Source organism: Staurois parvus, unplaced genomic scaffold, assembly GCF_062004578.1.
Source record: "Staurois parvus isolate SC_StPar_1 unplaced genomic scaffold, SC_StPar_1.0 ptg000178l, whole genome shotgun sequence".
NCBI classification, from domain to species: domain Eukaryota; kingdom Metazoa; phylum Chordata; class Amphibia; order Anura; family Ranidae; genus Staurois; species Staurois parvus.
In genome coordinates this window covers 1590173-1603553 of record NW_028317974.1, presented here as the reverse complement: position 1 = coordinate 1603553, position 13381 = coordinate 1590173, and the positions used below count along the sequence as shown (strand labels likewise).

General features: G+C 41.4%; 1 long non-coding RNA gene across 1 annotated transcript in view; it reads right to left on the bottom strand.

Annotated features, from left to right (window-relative positions):
• Window positions 1–3319: 3319 nt before the first annotated feature.
• The window catches only part of LOC149462264 (uncharacterized), a 30089-nt gene continuing 20027 nt past the window's right edge, over window positions 3320–13381 (bottom strand). The window contains exons 2-3 of the long non-coding RNA XR_016312680.1: window positions 6436–6490; window positions 3320–3571 (exon numbers count right to left, since the gene is read on the bottom strand). This is a non-coding gene — a long non-coding RNA (uncharacterized LOC149462264). The remainder of the gene's footprint in view (window positions 3572–6435; window positions 6491–13381) is intronic.

The following is a 13381-nucleotide window of genomic DNA, read 5'->3' as shown; positions in this document are numbered from 1 at the left end:
AAACAGCATAAGTTTCATGGACTTCACATTATTCCGCATGATATCTTTGCTCCTTAACCTGCGTTACCGGAGTAGGTAAGATGTAAAACCTGCACCGAAGGGCAGCCTTGTCTATCAGCAAACGGGAAGAGAAGGGAGGCCCCAAAATATTGTGCGGTTCGGCAGCACCTGTGGGTGAGATGCAGCCCGTGCTCAACATCGGCACAGCAGTCAAGGAGAAAAGTAATTGCGCCATAACATTGTGAGCGGATATAAAAACGAGCCAAAGAACCTTAGGTGTATCTAAACAGAACGGAGCATGTAGGTAGCCACAAAATAAGACAGAGGAGTACCATTACATGAATCAATAACCGCGAAAACGTGAGCCTGCAGGGAAAATTATCAGCGGGAATTAAGACGGCCTATGTTTTGCCGGTGAGAAGTTGATGCGTTGGCGCTTAGGCGGCTCTTTTCGAGGACTGCGTTGGTCTCTCGGACCGGGGTCACGTGGTGACTGCTGTATTTGTCGAGGGCCCAGGTTGTCGGTTAAATTCTGCAGGAACAAAAGGGCTTCCTCTGGGTGTGTGTACGATTTGGGTTCCCCTGTGGGCGTGGTGAAGCGTAGTGTGGCAGGATATGCCAGAGTGAATTTGACCCCCTTTTGAAACAGTATGGCACAAATTGATTGAAACGCTTTTCTTTTGCGGGAAACTTCTTGGGAATAATCTGCAAAAAGTAAAAGCTTATGCCCATCCAGCTGTAGGGAACGTGAATTACGGAATGAATTTAGTATAGCAAGCCGGTCCGCGTAATTGAGATATTTGACAATTATTGAGCGTGGCGTACGTCTATCATTGGAAGGTGCGCCTAGGCAGTGAGCCCTTTCGACCTGGCATGGTGTTAGTATGCCTAGTGCAGCAGGTATACGTTTAGAGCAGATTTCAGCTAGCAAGCCCGAATTATAGGATTCTGGGAGACCCACTACACGTAAATTGTTTCTACGTGACCGATTTTCTAAGTCATCCAGTTTGTCCAGAATACTTTGTTGCTCACATTTAGATTGTGTAACTCCTGCCTGCATAGCTTGAAATTCATCCTCCAAATCAGAGAGGCGGTGTTCTACATCTGAAATGCGCTTTACGTTTTCGCCGAGATCCCTTCTAAGTTGTTCTATGCCTTGGGTCACAGCCCTATCCACAGCCTGTGTAATGGTAGGCAATAGTAGAGAGGCAACGGCTTGTGCAATTTTTTCATGGCCTTGCTGATCTGTAGGACTACAGGTGCCTACAAGCCCCAGTGTGGGGGTATGGGGAGGTTGTGGTTCCCTCCTACCTGATCCATGGTCTGTCCCTGGCTGTGTGTCCATCTCCACATTACTGCTGTCCGCCCTGGGACCTGTGGTGCCACTGCTGCAGCCGTCCTCAGCAGCGTGTTCCGCGGCCATCTTGGCTGCAGGAGAGGGAGAGACATCCCTCCCAGGAATCGCGGCGGGATCGTGGCCGGGTGCCGCCGGTTTCAGGTACCGATCCATGGGGATCGGGTAGCGGGTCAACAGGGGGCACCTCTGTGCCTAATGCTGAGGCTCTCTGGTGCAGGAAGTGGGCGTTATATGCCGGGGTATGCCGGAGCCGCGGGATACCGCCCCTGCTACATGCGGCGCCGGAACCGGAAGTTCCAGATGTCACTTTTTGAAAGGAGCGCAGCTGTGCAGGGCTCCACTGAGTTCTGTGATTGAATGAACTACAAGTACTCACATCCTTTGTGGCTGTTAACTTGTAAATTCCATGAACTACCATGGTGCTGTTGAGCGCCATGGTAGTTCACTGATTCTTCCTGTCAGTGTGAAACTGCCCGCTCGTATGATGTATGGCCAGATAGAATACACTTACAGTGTGCAGGAGACCTGCATGGCACCAGAGATCTGCTAATCACTGGTGCAATGCTTTCCAGGCTCCTAAAAGAAAAAATAGTAAATGCATGCTGCAAAAAAATGTGCATTTATTTTATTTTTTTTTAAACTGAACCTATTTTTTATTTTTTTTTATCCAAAAAGTCTTTATTGAAGTAAAAGGCATATCAGATCATAGAACCTATTTTTTAACACAGTTGCAGAGCTGACTAGAAAGCATTAAAGCTCATTAAATGTTGTCACTTGTTGCCTTGAATTGCTCTTTTACCACATATAAACCCTAAAGGCATAACTTAACATATTTTTTCTTTTTTCTCATCCATATTGTATGCATACATATCTACATGTGAATGATACATAAAATTACATAAAATTTATATATTCTAAAATTATAAAATATAAAACATCTCAGAGTACTTCATAAACTGGTTAACATGGACACAGAAATCATGGATGAGTGAAACAAATCGCACCAACACTGCAAACACATTCAGTTAAGGGGAATTAATTAATGCATACCAGTGCCAGGATCTTGACATTTCCAAAATGCGGAGGAACATTCCTAGGGAATGCCTGGAGATAGATATGTACTGTAGCTTTCCCTACGTGACACTGCAATTCTGCAAACACTTACTCACTGCTAATATGACTTCCACTACTTGGACTGCCAGGGGCAACTTCTCACCGCTAGTTTTCTACATTTTATAGCATTATAAATGTTTCACCGCTGATCACATTAACTTTATCTTATAAAATAGGATACACAATATACCATTGTGAGTGCTTAGAATCAAATAAAGCTTTTTATCAATTGTATTAGTTTTTATATATAAATGCCACTGGTTTAGCTATCTTTCATAGATATTAATTTATGTAATTCAGAGAATAGTAATATCTTACTAGGAACTGTGGATACTAAATCCAGGGTCACCATACCCTATTCGATCATTTTGTTATAACAGTGCATTTTAGGATACCTATTGTAGTGATAACCAGAATTGCTCTACAGTGAAAAAAATATGTATATGTATATAGCTGCTAGCACATATAGTGTAAAACAAATGTATATAGTGAGTAGTTGCTGCACTTATAAATATTATCCTGTAATTGCAAAAATCATTGTTGTGATAGATATGAATCTTATAGAAATGATAAAATTCCAATAAAAAGGATGTGAAGATAACACAACAAATAATCCAATGCACAGAAAACAGTAAAAAACTGCAATAAAATCATGTGCTCAGGTAATATCATGTGAACAGGAAAAGGGTGACCCCCCAGAAGGTAAACACTACATATATATACTATATGTATATATACAGTATATATATATATATATATATATATATGCACATATATATATATATATATATATATATATATATATATATATATATATATATTATAATATTTTTTCTCAGAAGCTAGACAATATGTGTGTTGGTACATTATGTTTCATTAAAAAATAAGAAATGTATTATTCTTTATCTTACTGTGGCAGCCTAATCAGCCTCAACTCTACAAGGAATAAATATCTAAGAACAAACAAATTACTAAATTGTTGGCAGGCACTTCACAGAGAAATCATCACTGATCCAATTTCAGATCCAATTATCTTAATTAATTTTCCAGATATTTGTCCAAAGACCTCCTCTGCAATTTCTGTTTTTCTTGCCCAGACAACTGAAAGAAAATAAAACTTTTGTTAGGTGTTTTGCATAATATATACAACTGTTAAATACTTTCCCTTTTTTTAATCTGATAAATAATCCACAAAAGTATGTAGAAAAACAGTTACCGGTATGTAGTACTTTGGTTAAAGGCTAAGTTCACCTCTTTTTTTTTCTAAAGTAAAGTTTCCCTATGCACCAATATACCATTATTGTACCTCTGCTGCAGAAAAGAAAAAGTTGTCCCTATTTTCTAGGGCAGGGATCACCTCAGCCTCCAGATTCTTCTATAGATAACTTCTCCGTGACTTCCTGGTATACATTTTACAGGAAGGGAAAAAATGTACTACAGTGAGGAAGCTCTACTTCAACTGACCTTGTTAAACACATACCCTGCTCCTGCCCCCCCCCCTCCAGGAGATTGTCCCTGCCCATCTCTATAGTTCAAGTTTCTCCAATGCAGTGAGGAAGCTCTACTTCAACTGACCTTATTAAACACATACCCTGCCCCTGCCCTCCCCCTCCAGGAGGTTGTTCCTGCCCATCTCTGTAGTTCATGTTTCTCCAATGCAGTCATTGTCAGTGCACCATTCTCCTTCAATAAACAGTCTGTGTCTTCCTTTGCTGATGGATCATTTTGTACCTCTCCTCCCTGTACTGATCATTCATTTGGCAGAGTGTGCACACTGGAGCAGAAGGAACATAGCAATCACATAACAGCCTATATAGAGCACAGCTGTAGTATTAAACAGGAGAAGTACTTCCTGGAAGTCTATAAAGCTCAGCATACACTATACAATCCAATTGTACAACCTCCTTTGGATCTATCATCAACTATATAGTGTAAGGGCCTGCCTGATTGGATAGAAAAGTGACTAGATAGATTGGTGTGTCCTCATATGATATAGTTTTAGTAAATCTAAAGGAGATTGTACAGTCAGATTGTATAGTGTACGGCCACCTTTATACACCTAAAATGAACTAGCTACGCTTTTGAGGCCATACATTTTTAAAGGCACCCCAAATGAGGAAGCAAACACGCATTTTGCTGCCTGCAAAACTGCGATGCTGTGGGGTTTTCCTCTTGTGGAATCTGCCATCTATTGTTGAATTATTCCAGAAGGCTGTGTCAGAATTGCAGCTATGGATTGCAGCTATGGATTACCCTTAGGACTCTTTTACATGGGCGATTCAATCAGATTCGACTCAGTATTTCAGGCAGACTACTCTGCTCAGAAGGGGATCAGCAGACAAATCCCCTGCTGATCAAAGCAGATTCTGCCTCCTATGAAAGGGGCCTTACATATTTCCTTGTCTGGAGCTACTCTCTGCTTGCTTTTACCCCACTTTTTCTCTTTCTCTTCATACCATGGACTTCTTTACTTGCTCCCATTGACTGCTGTGCTCCCCTCCCCCATGAAGCCTATCAGAGGAGAAGTAGACATGAATGGAATTATCTGTAAGGTGAGTAGTGTGATAGATATTTTGGGCCTGCAATAATTTTTAACATTATTGTAAACTTCTGATAGGGGTCTAAGTCTCAGTTCATGCAAAATACAGGAACTGCACTTAATCAAAGGTCATCATAAATGATAAGTCATCATTATTTATGAACTTTTGTATTCCCAAGAAGCTCTAAGTGGACATTGACTGTATATGCAATATACCATCAGTTTCAACACCTCAAAACCCCCCCTTGAAGGTTTCCATTTGAGGTTTATGTTAGTATGGCCATCTGGCTGATGCAAGGAAGTAGGCCCTGGACCTGTCATTTCTAACACCTCCTAGGGAGTATTGTCATGGATCTTCCTGAGGGAACTTAATTCAAAGGAGGTTTGCTCAGCTGGACATTGGCCAATAATAAATTCCATCTGATAAGCTACAACAGTTGACTGATATCTTTTCCAAGTCACAGAGCCCCCCATTGAACAGAAATGGCAAAATACTGGAATTTATTGAAGGGTGTGACTTGACCTGGAATGGGGGGAGGGGGTATAAAAGTAAGCCATTGCTTTCCTTCTGGTCTCTCTCTCTCTCTCTCTCTCTCTCTCTCTCTCTCTCTCTCTCGCTCTCTCTCTCGCTCTCTCTCGCAAAGCCCAGTCATCAGGATGTATGTGTAATGTACCACCATTATTTTGTGTTTCTTTCCTTTAACTTTATTTCCTGTAGTTGTCTCTATGTATTGGTAACATTCTGTTTTTACATTGTAATATAATTACTTTTAAAGTTATAACGGCAACTTTTTATTTTTTTTAAAATGATTAGTAGTCAGATTCTTTACTGTGCAAATAAATTAGATCATTATTTTTGCACAGTTGTTAGAATTTGGTATTAACATTATTGGTAATAGCCACATGAGGATTGGCTAAATTCATGTATAGGCAAAAGGCTGTAATCACTTATTATATTTATCACCAAGTGAATAAGTGAAAAACTACCAAAACAGTAGTGGGACTTATGGCTGAATTCTTTCCTGGAGAGCATTTACTGCTCACAGTGTTATTTTACAGTCGTGTTTTTTTAAGTACCTTTTTTTTTAACTTTGCCCATTTCCTCCCATAGTACCAGTCTTAGTCTTGCCAAGCAATGTTTTGCGGCAAGCAGAACCAGCCAACTGAGTCAGAGCTGCTCAGATTTTTCCAATGCAAAGCAGCTATACCTTTACTTTTCAATGCTTTTTAAAGGTTTTTTCATACAACAAAAAATTTTTTTATAGCCAGGTTGTGTAACATTAGTAAAATCCAAGCAGCTCTGAGTGCAAGTGCAAAACACTTTTGAAGTAGCAGTCCTATGCTTAGTTCTGTCACTTATAAGATGAACCCAACTCGCATCAAAGCTCTGTATTTCCTGAGTAAGTTGTATAGATGTAGTGCTTACCACCGAAAGAGCTGCTGATAGATGGGTCCTCTGATCCTGGATGACAACAACCATTCTGACAATATAAAGAAACCAATTAGTTCAGCGCTTAAATATCAATAACAGTGTCATAAATAAAAACTAAACCCTCACATCATATGAGTAAAAATTCTGAATGATTCTTGAAAAAGTCCATTTAGCTTCAATTGGTACAGAACACCTCTTGTGACACCGTCCAGGGGCGGACTGACCATTTGGAAACTCGGGCACTGCCCGAGGGCCCAGGGTCAGTAGGGGGCCCCATGAGATGCCCCTGGCACCTTTTTCATAGGCTTTTTTGAGTTTGGGCAAGGACACAGGGGCCCCATGATCCCCTATTGCCCGGGTGCCCCATGAGTTGTCAGTTCGCCCCTGACACCGTCCTTACTAAAAACTTTGTGCTAAAAACACCACCACCAGATGTCTGTTCACCTCAAATAAATGACATCACAACTTAATGTTTGGTCAAATCAAGCCGTTTGTCCCTCAGTGGACCACATAGATTTACTCTGCTGGCCCGAAACACTCTCCACAGATTCTATATAGTATCTTACAGTCCACCACTCCACCGTTCAGCTTGGAGACGTCCTTCCTAGCAGTGATACATGCTGCCGTACAGGAGAGAGACCTTTCATATGATGTATAGTTTCATGATATGATATAGAGGTGTTCATATGATGTGATGGTTTAATTTTTATTTATGACACTGTTATTGATATTTAATCTACTAAGCGCTGCACTAATTGGTTTCTTTATGTTTTCTATGCTGAATTGTATGAGATATGCATTGATTGCTTAGCTGCTGATAAAAGGGAGATAACATTATGTATAGTTTTTCATAGACACGTTGAATCTGATATTTTTTATTTAAAAAATATATACACACTATTTTGTTTTTTTAGCAGCTCGCAAGATCTATTTTTGGACCCTTCTGACAATGCCACACCCTCTGATACACCAAGGCTAAAGAAAGGCGTTCTATTTTTGGTAATACTCCCCCACAAAGCAACATACAGAATGGCAATGGCAATAAATAATGACAGATATCAAGTTTGTACAACACTACAAACAATGATACAACCATTTAAAAGACTTTGTACCTGAACCCTAAGTCCAGTGAGGTCCTAACTAAAGGAGCAGTAATGGAAGCTAAATGGTACTTCAGTCTCTTAAACCTCCTTTCATTGACCAGTGTACTATTAAACATTGGAGCCCAAAGAGTTCCTGTTGGAACACTCATGTTTAAGTGGATCCTACGGTACGGGGTGTAAATACCCAAGTTGTGGCCCAAAAGAAGGTGATATTGTCCTTTTAATAAGGGTAGGGAAGTTGTGACCAGCAGCCTGTGTCCATCATGCAGTCTGTGAACTAGATAACAAAGTATTGTCGTATGGTATCTCACAACCATGGAGACTGTGAACTGAATAATGAAGTTGTGGTTGGAGGCCTCTCATCACTTTGCAAACTGTACTTTAAATCTTTTCCCGCCCTCTAGCGTTAGGAACCTGTGATATTGGTGATGGATCAGGACCCTATAGTGAGGATCTCTCACAGAACCAGTGGTGCCCCTTCCTTCCAGCTCACCGGATCTCTCATAGATGTTGCTGCCCAGTCTCCTATAGAGACCGCAGCAAATATTCACAACAGGAAGCTCTCCAACTCAGCATCCCTGTCTCTGATCACCTCTCACATCCCAAGTGAGACTGTCTCAAGCCTTCACCTCTTTCCTTTTCCTTCTGTTGCTGCTTTCTGGCCTCCTGGGACTTCTGGTCCCATCAAGTCCTTGGCTTGCTAGAAAACCCTCTCCTGGGGACTACATCTTCCATAGTTCCAGGCCGCTACCAACAATCTGCTTTCTCTCCAAGCCTCCACAGCAGCCTATCAGTGTCCTCTGCTGTCCTAGTGGTGTGTAGAGCTTCCTTCCCGCTGACTGTGGCTACATCACAGCCCTAATAGTGTAGCTCTCTCCTCCTCTGGCTCACTGTGACAAAGCAGAGAAACCTGTGTGTGGGTGACTGCATCATTAGAATGACAGAACGGTCAGTAAAGCAGTGGGCAGGAGCACCATGGACCCTCAGCTACATATATAACTTACTTGAAAGCAAAGATACCAGACTAAAAGGATGGTTGAATGTGAGAAAAGATTCTAATGGGCATCTTTGCTGACCAGCACATCCCTAAAAATGAATAGTTGAGTCAGCCTTTGGAGCAGGGCAGGAGAGGTGCACTGTAGACAAACCTGACTGATGACTATCTCTCCAGTAAACGTCAGACAGCAGTTAGTCAACAACATTACACTGTCACCCAACAAGAACACTCGTCACATTTCAATGACTGTGGACATGAAAGTGCTTGAGTAAATAACTTTACTGCCAATATCTGATGTTAGTAAATATACAAAGGTCTTTGAAAAATATATTACCAGTTTTTGGTGCCAGTATATTATTTTCATTGTGCAGGGAAAACTGCATTAGGATTCTTTATTTAATATTCACATGGTTATGGTTACTGCATTAACTAATGTGTTTCTTCTTATGTTTTTGCTTTTGAGCTGTTTCCTATTTTTAATGTTTTTTTTACAAAAGCTGTCTGTATTACTAAAGAGGATATTTTTTTCTGCTTGCCCATTCTAACCATCACTTAACTAATCACCTAAACAGTAAGTAAAAGGACATTTCTCTTATAGTGACAGGGGAATTTTTCCTTACACCCTGTTTTGTCTGACACCTTGTTATTATTAGACAGGATTTGTATAGCGCCAACAGGTTGCTCAGCACTTTACAATATAACGGGAGACAATACAGCAACAATACAGTTCAATACAAAAGGGTTAGGAAGGCTCTGCTCCTTGGATCTTACAATCTAAGAGGGAGGGGCTGGTGGTGCAGGAGGTAATAACTGTGGGGGATAAACTAATAGGAGAAATAGAAGATTTGGTTATTAGCTGAAGGCAGGATAGGCTTCCCTGAAAAGATAGCTTTTCAGAGATCGTCTAAAAGTGGGCAGAGTAGGCGATAGTAGGATAGATTGGGGTAGAGAGTTACGAGAGTACCAGAGGATGGGCGAGGCTCTGGAGAAGTCCTGGAGACAAGCATGGGAGGAGACAAGGGAGCTAGAGAGCAGGAGGTCCTGGAAGGAGTGGAGAGGACGATTTGGGTGATATTTGGAGACAAGATTGGTGATGTAATTTGGGGCAGAGTTATAAAGAGTTATGGCTTTATATGTTATTGTTAATGTTTTGAATGTTATTCATTGGGCAATGGGAAGCCAGTGGAGGGATTGGCAAAGAGGGATAGCAGATATGGAACAGTTGGTAAGGTGTATGAATCTGGCAGCAGCATTCATGATAGACTGAAGAGGGGATAGCCTGCGATTAGGTAGGCCAATGAGAAGGGATTTATAATAGTCAAGGTGAGAGATAACAAGGGAGTGAATAAGTTGCTTAGTGGTTTTAGTGTTTAAAAATGGGCGTATCTTGGAGATGTTGCGGAGGTGAAGTCTACAAGATTTGGACAGTGATTGGATTTGGGGCTGAAAGGACAGATGGGAGTCCAGGATTACACCTAGTACCCTGGCATGAGGTTGAGGGACTGATGGTTGTATTATTGATCTTGATCAATATCTTGATTTGTGTGTCATCAACATAGAGATGGTACTTGAAGCCATGGCAGCTTATCAAGTGACCAAGGGAGGAGGTGTAGATGGAGAAGAGAAGGGGTCCAAGGACAAAACCTTGAGGGACCTCTACAGAAAGAGGAAGTGGAGAGGAGGAGACAGAGTTATAGGCAACACTGAAGGAGCACTGCGATAGGTAGGAGGAGAACCAGGAGAGAGCAGAGTCTCAGAGGCCAAGAGAGTGGAGTTTTTTTGAGGGAGAGGGGATGGTCAACAGTATCAAAAGTAGTAATAATATAGAGTAGTGGCCATTGGTTTTAGCAGTTAGTAAATCATTAGTGTTTTTTAGTAGGGCAGTTTCAGTGGAGTGAGCGAAAGCCAGACTGTAAAGGGTCAAGAAGGTTGTTGTCAGTAAAGTAGAAACTAAGGTGATTGTAGACTAAGCGCTGTAAGAGTTTAGAGGTAAATGGGAAGGGGAGATTGGTCTAAAATTCTTCAGATTGGTGGGGTCCAGTGAGGGCTTTTTAAATATGGGAGTGATCTGTGCATGCTTTAGAGTGGAGGGGAAGGTGCCAGTAGAGAGAGAGAGATTGAAGATGTGAGTGGGGGAGCAAAGGATAGAAGAAGTGGGTGACCGTAGTACTTGTGAAGGAACAGGATCCAGGGGGCAGGTGGTGAGATGGACTTTTGAGAAAACTTTAGTGACTTCTTCAGTAGTAGCAAAGTCAAAAGAGGAAAGTGTGGAGGGAGGTTAAGTACAAGGTATGCTAAGTGGGAAAGATGTCTGTGTAGCAGAGATTCCCCTATGAATCGCATCAATCTTGTTTTTGAAATGATTTGCAATCTCGTAAGCAGTGACTGGGTGGAGGTGGAGAAAGTAGAGTGTAGAGAAGAGACTACGAGGACTGGGTGACAAGGTATTAATAAGAGTGACAAAGTAGGCTAGTTTGGCAGCATGGAGGGAGGAATTGTATGTTAAGAAGGCAGATTTATATAGCGTGAATGCTTGCTGGGATTTGGTTTTACGCCACAATCGCTCTTAAGATTTCTGGTGTCGTCAGTCTGCAAGGTTGTAATGGTCGGGGCCTGATACTTCGTGTAGTTAGAGGAGCAAGTGAGTATAGTGTGGATGAGAGCGAACTGTTGTAGACAGCAGTGGCCAGGTCAGGGAAGGACAGGGGAGAGATTCTGTTATAGAGATGGTCAGTTGCAGAGCAGAAAAGAGAAGGGTTAAAGTTGTGAAGGTTTCTGTGAGTGTTTGCTGCTTGGTGGGATAGGTGTTTGAAGATGAGATTGTGATCAGAGAGAGGAAAGGGGGTGTTTGTGAGGTTTTAGGGAGTGCAAAGATGGGAGAAAACAATGACTAAGGTTTTTCCATCAGAATGAGTGGAGGACTATGTCCATTGTGTTAAAGCGAAAGATGAGGTTAAGTTGAAAAGTTGGGATGTAGCTGGGTTGTTCACATTAATGGAGATGTTAAAATCACCAAGAATGATAGTGGGTTTTCAGAGGCGAGAAAGTAGGGTAGCCAGGCAGAAAAGTTGTCAACAAAGTGTGGCACCGGTCCAGGAGGACGATAGATCACTGCAATCCTCACAGAAATTGGAGAAAACAGCTGAATGCAGTGAGTATCGAAAGAAGAGAAGGAAAGAGAGGGAGGGGTTGGGAGGACTTGAAAGGTTTTGCAGAAAGTCAGACACCTGTCAAAAGGACTAAAAGTAGGTAGTTTTTTAGGGTTGATAAATGAAAATAAATTGGTATCCACTTTGCAAGGGAATCCCTTCTTAGTTTAAAGAATGTGTTTGAAAATCAATTTGCAAAGAATTTCCAATCTTTTGCAAAGGAAAACAAAAATTGATAATGGAAGACTGAATAATGGAAGCCAGCAGAGCTTTACCCCATTTACGGAGCTAGGGGAACATTTCCTTGCTATGTGAAAATTACTTTGCAAAGTGAAAAATCCCTCACAAAATAAACAGCCTATTTGCCTTTCTTAAATTAACCCCTTACTGTCTCTTCAATTTCTTTCTGACACCCATCAATCTGGCAGAGGTTCTAACCTTTGCACACTTTATGCAAAGCTAAACATGGTTTAGAATGTAAGTGTGTCTATGAATACTGGAGAGAAAGTAATGTAATAAAGCATTTGCATAACTGCATATTCTCTTTAAACTCTGTTTAAGAAAAATGTATCTCTAAAAATGGAGATCAGCGCTAAAGAATTGTAGAATCTAGTGTTACAACAGAGTAAAGAGCTCCTGCATATGACAAATGTTTAGGCATCAAAGGGTTATGGAATCTTAAAAACATTTTAGTTTTAATCGCCATCAGTTGTGTGTATGAGATCTGTAGACATACAGCTAGGCAATAGCTGGAGAATCTAAATGTTAGGCTCAGCTAATGAGCAAGAAGATAAGGATGGGAATATGTCACATGCATCCCCTGTAGTGGTTACGCAGTTAGCCCAAGCACTAGATCTTATCTCTGTAGTAGCACCTGAGAACCAGGAGTCATGTTTCCCTTTGACTCCTGCGTAAATCTGACTAGGCATGCAAACACATGTTACATCTTACTAGTTAAAATGTTACTAAACCCAGGACCCTGCATAATTGACTCCTGCCTAATTACCATTTCCCCAGATAAGAGCTTCATGTGGTAAACATCTTGGACCTCAGCCTTCTTAAAGTGTTACTAAACCCAGGTTCCTGCATTTGCTATATCTGAACTCCCACTGTACACAGAACATGAAATTGCATTTATTTCAGTAAATATAAACTGCTAAATACCTTTTCTCATCAGCAGTTAGAGCAGTCTTGGGACTCTTATCAGTGTCCAGCAGAACACTGGTTAAAGCTTGTAGGAGGCGTTTTCATTCTCTCCTGATTGTCCTATGAGGCAGCATACCCCCTGGCCTCTGTCTGGATGGTGCTGATTGGCCCTTGGCTCATCACATGCACTCTTCCAAGAAAAAAAAATATCTAGCAATACACACTAAACTGAGCATGTGCACCTTGCCCCCAGGCTCTGTTCTATCAGCAGATGGGACAGTAGAAGAATTGGAGGATCAGAGAAGACAGGATCAAACATCCTTTTTACGCAATGCAAAGGATTAACCCTTTAAGTTCAACAGTGAGTATAACAAGCATGCTTTACTGCATATGCAGACTGATTTTACTGTTGTGGGTTCAGTAACACTTTGACACTGTAGACAGAGGCGTGGCTAAAAATGGAGATTGAAAGAAACACTGGCTGAAGCTGCTCTCTGTAGCTGCTGGGGAAACAAAGAAACACAGCGCCTCTAAGTGTGTACTGC